Source organism: Oncorhynchus nerka, linkage group LG1 (assembly GCF_034236695.1).
Source record: "Oncorhynchus nerka isolate Pitt River linkage group LG1, Oner_Uvic_2.0, whole genome shotgun sequence".
NCBI lineage: Eukaryota > Metazoa > Chordata > Actinopteri > Salmoniformes > Salmonidae > Oncorhynchus > Oncorhynchus nerka.
In genome coordinates this window covers 11,141,970-11,152,396 of record NC_088396.1, presented here as the reverse complement: position 1 = coordinate 11,152,396, position 10,427 = coordinate 11,141,970, and positions in this window count along the sequence as shown.

The following is a 10,427-nucleotide window of genomic DNA, read 5'->3' as shown; positions in this document are numbered from 1 at the left end:
GCTTGCAAGCTTCCCCCTTTTTCCTCCAAACATAACGATGGTCATTATGGCCTAACAGTTCTATTTTTGTTTCATCAGACCAGGGGACATTTCTCCAAAAAGTACGATCTTTGTCCCCATGTGTAGTTACAAACAGTAGTCTGGCTTTTTTATGGCGGTTTTTGAGCAGTGGCTTCTTCCTTGCTGAGCGACCTTTCAGGTTATATCGATATAGGACTCGTTTTACTGTGGATATAGATACTTTTGTACCTGTTTTCTCCAGCATCTTCACAAGGTCCTTTGCTGTTTTTCTGGGAATGATTTGCACTTTTCGCACCAAAATACGTTCATCTCTAGGAGACAGAACGCGTCTCCATCCTAAGCGGTATGACGACTGCGTGGGCCCATGGTGTTCATACTTGTGTACTATTGTTTGTACAGATGAACATGGATTTTCCCATGATGTCAAGTAAAGAGGCACTGAGTTTGAAGGTAGGCCTTGAAATATATCCACAGGTACACCTCCAACTGATTCAAATGATGTCAATTAGCCTATCAGAAGCTTCTAAAGCCATGCCATACTTTTCTGGAATTTTCCAAGCTGTTTAAAGGCACAGTCAACTTAGTGTATGTCAACTTCTGACCCACTGGAATTGTGATATAGTGAATTATAAGTAAAATAATTTGTCTGTAAACAATTGTTGGAAAAATTACTTGTGTCATGCACAAAGTACATGTCCTAACCGACTTGCCAAAACTATAGTTTGTTAACAAGAAATTTGTGGAGTGGTTGAAACATAAGTATATATGTAAACTTCCGACTTCAACTGTACATGAGTGAGATATTATCATTTTGATTTTCATTTTTTTTTTAGCATGAGCATTTTCCATAAAATACTGTATGTCAAATTTGTCCTTACAATTTGTTCAGTTCCAAGCAATCATCATCAATACTGATGAAAATCTTGTTTCATACTTGGTGTCCCAAGTGGCGCAGAGGTCTAAGGCACTGCGTCACAGTCCTGTCTACGTCACTACATATCCTGGTTTGATTCCAGGCTGTGTCGCAGCTGTCTCATCAGGTAGTGCACAGTTGTCTGGGTTTAGGGGAGGGTTTGGCCCGGCTGGGATGTCCTTGTCCCATCATGCTCTAGCAACTCCTGTGGCAGGCTGGGCGCCTGCACGCCAACGCAGTGTTTCCTCTGACACATCGGTGTTTCAAGTGAAGTGGGCATTGTGTCAAAGAAGTAGTGTTTCTTGGTGGGGTTCTTGTTCCGGAGGATGCACAGCTCTTGACCTTTGCCGCTCCCGAGTCTGTACAGGAGTTAAAGGGATGGGACAAGACTGTAACTACCAATTGAATACCATGAGAAAGGGGTGAAAAAAAACATGAAAACCCTACAAGGGGTAATTGCTGTGATAAGAGAAAAATGAGGACGGATCAAAAACATTGTAGTTACTCCACAATACTAGTCTAAATGACAGAGTGAAAGAAAGAAGCATGCACAGAATTCAAAATATTCCAAAACATGCATCCTGTTTTTAACAAAGCACTAAATATTGCAACTCACTCTTTGTCCTGAATACCAAGCATTATGTTTGGGGAAAATACAAAATCCAATATAAAACATTACCGAGTTCCACCCTCCATAGTGGTGGCTACATCATGTTTTTCAGGATAATCTGCTTTCCACCAGACACTGGGAGATGAATTCACTGTTCAGCAGGACAATAACCTAAAACACAAAACCAAATCTACACTGAAGTTGCTTACCAAGGTGACATTGAACGTTCCTGAGTGGGCGAGTTACAGTTTTGACTTACAGTACCTTTGGAAAGTATTCATACCCCTTGAGATTTTCCACATTTTATTATGGTATAGCTTTATTCTAAAATCGATTAAGTTGTTTTTTTCTCATCAATCTACACACAATACCCGATAATGACAAAGCAAAAACAGGTTTTTAGAAATGTTTTCTAATTTATAAAAAGAAAAAAATATATATATATATATCACATTTAGATAAGTATTCAGACCCTTTACTCAGTACTTTGTTGAAACACATTTGGAAGATATTACAGCATATTTTCTTCATGGGTATGACACTACAAGCTTGGCACACCTGCATTTGGGGAGTTTCACTCATTCTTCTCTGAAGATCCTCTCAAGCTCTGTCAGGTTGGATGGAGAGCGTTGCTGCACAGCTATTTTCAGGTCTCTCCAGAGATGTTCGATCGGGTTCAAGTTCGGGCTCTGGCTGGGTCACTCAAGGACATTTAGAGACTTGTCCCAAAGCCACTCCTACGTTGCTTTGGCTGTGTACTTAGGATCATTGTCCTGTTGGAAGGTGAAACTTCACCCCAGTCTGAGGACCTGCTCACTCTGGAGCAGGTTTTCATTAAGGATCTCTGTACATCGCTCTGTTCATCTTTGCCTCGATCCTGATTAGTCTTCCAGTCCCTGCTGCTGAAAAACATCCCCACAGCATGATCCTGCCACCACCATACTTCACCGTAGGGACGGTGCCAGGTTTCCTCCTTTGGCAGTCAAGCCAAAGAGTTCAGTCTTGGTTTCATCAGACCAGAGAATATTGTTTCTCATGGTCTGGGAGTCTTTAGGTGCCTTTTGGCAAACTCCAAGCAGGCTGTGATGTGTCTTTTACTGGGGAAGTGGCTTCTGTCCGGCCATTCTACCATAAAGGCATGATTGGTGGAGTGCTGCATCCATGGTTGTCCTTCTGGAAGGTTCTCCCATCTCCACAGAGGAACTCTAGAGCTCTGTCAGAGTGACCCCGGGTTCTTGGTCACCTCCCTGACCAAGGCCCTTCTACCCCGATTGCTCAGTTTGGCCGGGCGGCCAGCTCAAGGAGGAGTCTTGGTGGTTCCAAATTTCTTCCATTTAAGAATGATGGAGGACACTGTGTTGTTGGGGACCTTCAATAGTGCAGAAATGTTTTGGTACCCTTCTCCAGATCTGTGCCTTGACACAATCCTGTCTCAGAGCTCTACAGACAATTCCTTCAACCTCATGGCTTGGTTTTTGCTCTGACATGCACTGTCAACTGTGGGACCTTAAATAGACAGGTTTGTGGCTTTCTAAATCATGTCCAATCAATTGAATTTACCACCGGTGGACTCCAATCAAGTTGTAGAAACATCTCAAGGATGATCAATGGAAACATGATGCAACTAAGCTTAATTTTGAATCTCACAGCAAAGGGTCTGAATACTTATGTAAATAATATAAATAAGGTTTTCACTTTGTTGTTATTGGGTATTGTGTGTAGATTGCTGGGGTTTTCATGAATTTAAATCCATTTTAGAATAAGGCTGTAATGTAACAAAATGTGGAAAAAGTGAAGGCGTCTGAATATTTCTGAAGACACTGTAAATCTACTTGGAAATTTGTGGCAAGACCTGAAAATGGTTTTGAATAATGGGCAAATGTTACACAATCTAGGTGTGTAAAGCTCTTAGAGACTTACCCAGAAAGACTTACAGCTGTAATCACTGCCAAAGGTGCTTCTACAAAGTATTGACTCAGTGGTGTGAATACTTATGTAAATTACATATTTCATTTCAATAAATGTGCAAACATGTCTAAAAATATGTTTTCAGTTTGTCGTCATGGAGTATTGTGTGTAGATGCGTGAGAAAAACATATATTTAATACATTTTGAATTCAGGCTGTAACTCAACAAATTGTGGAATAAGTCAAGGGGTATGAATACATTCTGAAGGCACTGAATATATCCCTGGGAAATACTGGTAACTGGGTTATTTACCATAATCTCTGGGCCCATATTCACAATTCATCCAAGAATTTGAGTGCTGATCTATCATGAAAAATAAGACAGGGTGGACAATATCAAGCGTCTCAAAGTAGGAATTATATTGTGTGTTTTCACAAATTGAACTATACATTTTTGCAAAATGCTTCATTTTTTACAGGTATTCTAAACTCTGCATTGCTGACTGGATCTATATATCTGGATGACATCTTTTAGGAGAGTATATACTGTATATATATATATATATATTTTTTTTAAACAAACATGGTTGAAGAATATGTGGAGTGAACCTGCAATCGTAAGCACTGTAGCCAGATCATTAACCCTCTGCATCACCAGGGGAAAACAGTGGTCTTCCAGGTTTGTGTTTGTCCTAACATGTTCAATCAGGACACAGAACACAATTTCTGAGTTATTGAAATGTTCCTATCCCTTTCATATGCTGTGTACATGTAACACTGTGTGATGATTAAAAATATATATATATTTTCTTCATCACATACAAATGCATGCAAAACATATACAAATGCATGCAATACCCATTCTGAAAAATGATGATACATAATAAATATACAAAAACAAATTCAGGATTAATGCAATAATCTTTGAATTGATTTAAAGGTCCAATGCTGACATTTTTCAAATCTCAATATCAAATCATTTCTGGGTAACAATTCATTACCTTACTCTGATTGTTTTCAATTAAAATGGTATTGTTCTTTTTTTAACGCAAGGGCAAAGAGCTAAATCATAAATCCGGCAAAATCAGGTCTATCCCCTGGTGGTGCAGAGGGTTAGTCATCTTGCTGCAGATCTGAAGATTGCTGGTTCAAATGCACATATTATTTAACGTTTCTGTTTTTTAACTATGAAATTGAGCCTCACATATAATCTACTAAAAGAGAGGATTTATTGTATTTTGTCCAGATGTATAAATCCAGTCAGAAATGCAGAATTTACTATAACTGTAAAAAATAAAACATTGTGTAAATATTGACTGTTTAACCTTTTTTTTTAAGTAGATTGTGTGAACAGCAATTGAATATTATGTTAAACCTAAAACAAATGTGCTATAAATGTCATAAAAACGGACTAATTTGGAAATTGTCGAACATTGTGCAACATTGTGGGAATGTTCTGTGCAACCTTTGTGAACATCACAATAATATTCTTGCAACATCCCAGACAACTCACATGACATAATGAAATGTTGTGGGAGCCTTTAAAAAACTTAGACCAGGTGTTCCATCAACATTTTTAAAACATTAAGGGAATGTCATGTGCAACCTAACTTAAACATTGTATTAATGTCACAACTGAGCATATTTTGTGTTTTGGGAACCTATCTCTTGTAATGTAACCAGACTGTTCCCACAACCTAATTAAATGTTCTGGGAATCTTTAAATAACTAATGAAGGCTGTTCTGTCAAAATTCTTGCATCAAAATAATGTTTTGTGCAACCTCGTACAAACATCTGAATGTCAGCACAAAGTGACAGTTTTAGTGTTACGGGAACATATCTCTTGTCATGTCCCACACTTTTAGTACAACCTAAAACAAATGTGTTAGGAACTTTTAAAGAAAAAAATATGTTCTGGAATGTTCTTGTAACCTCAGGTGAATGTTTTGGGAACATATATTTTGTGATGTCCCAACAATGTTCCCACCAGACTGTTCCCACATCCTTTCTTGCAACAGCAGGTTCATGTTTTATACAAACATTGTATACTAATTAACACGACTGCACAGTTTCACTATGAGAACGTTTGCTGCAACCTAATGAATGTCCTGGGAACTTTCACGGAACTAATTTTGGTTTGCTGGGAAAATGTTACTCGTACGTTGTGCTATTGCATTACCTGAAACCTCATGAGAACTTGGGAATGTCGTTGGTTGTGTGGAGGTTGTTACAGATGTTGTGCACAACATTTTAGTAAATGTTAGGAGAACATTCCAAGGATATTTAATAAAAACATATATACATAATAATTATCCAAAACATTTTTTGAATGTTATTGGGATGTTATGATCCTAATGTTAAATTAAACCCTAACTAGAACTTAATGGGAATCTTAGCTAATGTTTTGGAAATGCTCCAAATTTGCCGGGTAAAACAACCGAAGGGGAAAAACATTTCTCAAAACCCAAGCAGAATTAGAAGTAAGGATTAGGATGTTTTCACCAAACAGGATGATAGTCCGGAGTATTATCATATTAACCATAGAACAAATCCAATAATAAAGGTGCATCAAAGTGATGTATCACGGTGTAATCTCAGGGAGAAATAGGGCCTTGATGGGATTAAGCGTCTATATGTGTTCTAGTTCTCGTCTGATCTGACCTGAGCTGTTACATCTCTGCTGACTGTGGCATCTTTCAGACCACTGGTCAGCTACAGTAGGCAACAGTCTATAATCACCTATAACAGAATCAGGCGGATTCACACAACTGCCCATCTCGTGAATGTCTTTGAACATCGCCCGCTCAGGCATTACGATTACATAAAGTATTATAGCATGTTTGGCCAAACTAATATGATCAACTGCTTGGTGTTAAACAGAATGCATGAGCAAACTGTATATCCCCATTCAAACCCTGAGTTCAGACATCCCAGCAAACAGGAGATGTCCTGAGAACGTTTGGCGACGATCCCATTAGGTCCCTTAAGGGTTTCGGTGCGAAGTTATCCCACTGACATTCTGAGAACGTTCTCAGGAGGACCTTTGTCTAGTTTCCTGTAAGTTCCCAGGACCTTTTAGAACCTTTTTAGGACGCTCATTTTTAATAGTCCTTAGGACATCGCATAATGGCCCCAAGGGAACATTCTCTAAGGGACCTTTTTATAGTTCCCGGTTTGACCTGGGAACGTTTTTAGGACATTCTTGGGACATTGTGTCTTGGACCCCTGAAGGTCACCTGAACGTTCTTGGGATGTTGTGTCATGGTCCCCTGGAGGTTTTTGTCACGTGATGGTCCTAGGTGTCCCACACCATTAGAAGTAAGGTAATGAAATGGTAGTGAGAGTTTTAAGGTAAGTGGTACGCTGTTCAGCTAACATAGTGTAAAACATCTTAAATCAATGAGAACTACATTTTACATGATCAAGACTGACTTTTCTATTTGACCCCACCTGGGATATGAACTCCTCACTTCTGGATTTAGGCATGCTGTTCTTTCTGCTGCACCACAAAGTCTGTAGAAGTTTGGTTCCCTACACATTCATTACCTACAATACATCTCTGCCATCTGCATTGCTATTTTAGATATCAGTTAATCTCACTATTCTCTCACCAATTTAATTGACCATTTTCAGCACTTTGAGTTTGGGCTTTCAGTATAATTGTCTAATGTTAGTGAGGCATATTATTCTCTTTTAATGTTACTCCTGAATCACTACGATAAATATAATATTTTTAACAGCACTGAGATTTACTTTGAAGTGCAAAGTATAGGAATAGGCCTACATGTGAAATCAGTCATTGATACAGACATGGTGGCGTAGCAGGAAGATTAGAATACTGTGAACAAGAGGTTGTGAGTTCAAATTCCAGGTGTTAAATAATACTTACTATAAATATGCACAATGTAATCATGTTTGTCAAATATGTAAGTTGTTAAACACTGTATTTTAAAAGCACTGTGGGTGTCCCTAACATTGCCAAAAGACCAAGAGCTGTGACTGGATCAGTGGTCCACCAATCAGGGCTTTGATGGACTTGGCAACAGTAACAAGGGGTAATATGTAATGAAACTAGGGTGCACGTGCCTTGGGGAGGGAGAACGTTTCTTTGCGGCCATCAGGTGACGTCCCTGGGACCAATCGGGAACGAGACACAACCTCCAGGGGACCATGAGGCAACATCCTAATACTGTTTGCAGGGGTTGACTTTCAATTATGGATTGTTCATATGGTCCATTCATATGGTCCATTTACAAGATTTTTGCAGATTCAGCAAGGATTTCTGGAAAACCTGTGAATTTGGGGAAATCTACTGGAATTTTGCAACCCTAATCTGTGATTAGCCATTGTGTTACTGGAATAGCCAGTGTGGCATTCCGTTACGAACCAATATGGGTCTCTAGAGGAGGTGGCCCGTGGCCGTACAGTCACACAGACAGGACTACACACTGACCGCCCATAGGAAGGGTGTCTGTAAACAATGGGTCTGGTAATCACCAAGCCCTTTCCCCAGATTAATGGTACTGATAGCAAGGATCAGAGTGAACACTACTGCCCCTTGATCTCCTCCTTCACTGTAGCCACAGTACCGTACTTTGGTATGGCGTCCATATTAGGACAGCTTTAGTCTCAGCAGGAGTTTACTGAGTCTGTCCTAATATGGACACCGTACCTGTGCTCAGATATGGTGGGTAGGCCATGCACTGGATGTCTAAACATGAGAGAAACGGTTACATTTTCTGAAGGATTCTAGTAAACCAATCATGTATGTTCATAATTTGTCAGTCTTCAGCAGAGCTTGCTCATTTCAGACATGTCAAAGTGATCAGTAATCCTATGCCCGTAACAGAGCTCACATGTGATCTTCGTGTACAAAATAATGATATCTAATTAAAAGAGAAATTAGAAGAACAAGTTTGAAATGGGTCTCTTGTGATAATAATTCCTCCTTAGTGTATGGGCAAACAAGCATGAATGACTCATGTAATACGTTCAATAGACATGCTATGGTTATTGACTATGGACGTCAACAAAGAAAATCACAATGACTCATTTCTTCTCGCAATAAAAACTCGCTCAGAAATTCACGTGTTGTGTGTACTCTCTCAGTTTGGTACCTTGCTTGTATGGACTGGTCCCCTAGATCTGCTTCACGCGATCCACCCTTCGGGAAATATGCACAGAGAACTTTTATTTCCCATCAGTCTTTGGCAGTGCACTGCCTGTTTCCCATCTGCTAGCTCTGAGGCCTGCTCTCCTCGGCCCTTCTTTATGACTTCTGGCTTTTCCTGCTGTCGTTTACACCACAAGGAGCAACGCTTGTTTGCGGAGAGTAATGTACTAGCATTTTCGGTTGCTTACATTTTTGGTCACCTAAATTTGCCGACTCTTTAAATATATGGTTGGTGACACAGTTCATGTTTTTTAATTCAGAGCATGTACGTTCTATACGCCAAGGTCAGACATCGGGCAACAGTGTTTTCTGATGTTTAAAAACACGGATTAAAATGCTATTGAAAGTTTTTCTGCTATTTCACTGGAAAATGCTCGAGAGGGTGAACTATTGGATAGTGAATTTGTGCAAAGATGAGTATGTGTTTACTGTGGGTCCAGTGTGTTCTCAATGAATTATTGCAGCATCAGAAGGTTTTCATTTCTTATAAAAGAGGTGTAATACCACACCTGCCAGTTCATGCAATGGGATCAAAAATCTACATCTCAATCACCAACATAATGTTCGGTACTAATGTTAGGTACTTAGAATAACTTAGAATAACTGGGATATACACTCAAGACCAATAGGAGATACTATTCTAATGAACTGCACAAGTCCAGACCTGGATTCATGCACCAGTTAGTGCCAATGATTGATTGCTGTCCATTTCTTTGTCATTTGATATTTACCAAGTATTTATCTGGATGATTATACCTATTCATGATTCAAAATGTCAACGTCACAGGTTATTTTATTTTTTTAAAGAATGAGAGACAAAAGGGAATTATCAAAGGGAAGCTTAAAATCATCTTCTACGTGTACTGTTTGTACATTTTCTGCCTGTTTATATAAGGCTGAAATGATCAGCTCGCTGCAATTTGGCTGCTGATGAGGCTCACCGTAGACTGACAGAAGGCCTGGGGATATCTCTGTCCGGATTACCAAACATACATGTCAAACTTCAACCTAGGGTTTTGAGGCACAACATGTTCTCACAGTGCAAGCAGTCCTCACCAAGGCAAAACAAAAACAAAAATCACTGAAAGTTGTATTGGATGCCAAGCTACTACTACAGCTCAGGAAAGAGGGAGAGCTTTTCTTCTCAGCTTGTACGTTTAGATACGAAAAGGTCTGTATGACTTTGCACATTAATAGTGCACATCTATTTACTTTGAAAGCATATCTCTCACATTCTTACACTTGACTTGGTAACTTCATCCTACACGAGGGAACTGAGAATGCATCACTAAGCCAGGATGCCACAGTGGTGCTGCACGCAAACGTCTATGGAAGGCAAACAAGTCGTGATGATGTGCATTGCCGGTAAACATGCTGACTCATGACAAGATATATTTGGACACTTTATTTTTTAAATAAATGTACTTTTCTCATTTTTCCATCACATTAAATTCCCTTTTATACTTTAGTTCTTTATTGCTTCACAAATATTAAGTGATCCACAAAAATAAAATAACTTAGAAAATAACCATGACCATCGAACATGAAAAATAATACATTTATAACAAATTGCATATAGCTATGTTATATCCCCAAAATACACGTTCTCCAGAACAAAATGCATGTGCAAACTACGAATCTGCATCAAAATAACCTGTGCCAATATACCAGTAACACATTTTCAGTTTTTTAAACACAGACACAATGTGTTTGCTCATAATAATTTACCCTGACTGACAAGGTATTTGATGAAATTCATTTTGATATATTCTATGGGGAAATCATCTTTTTCAGAATAAAAC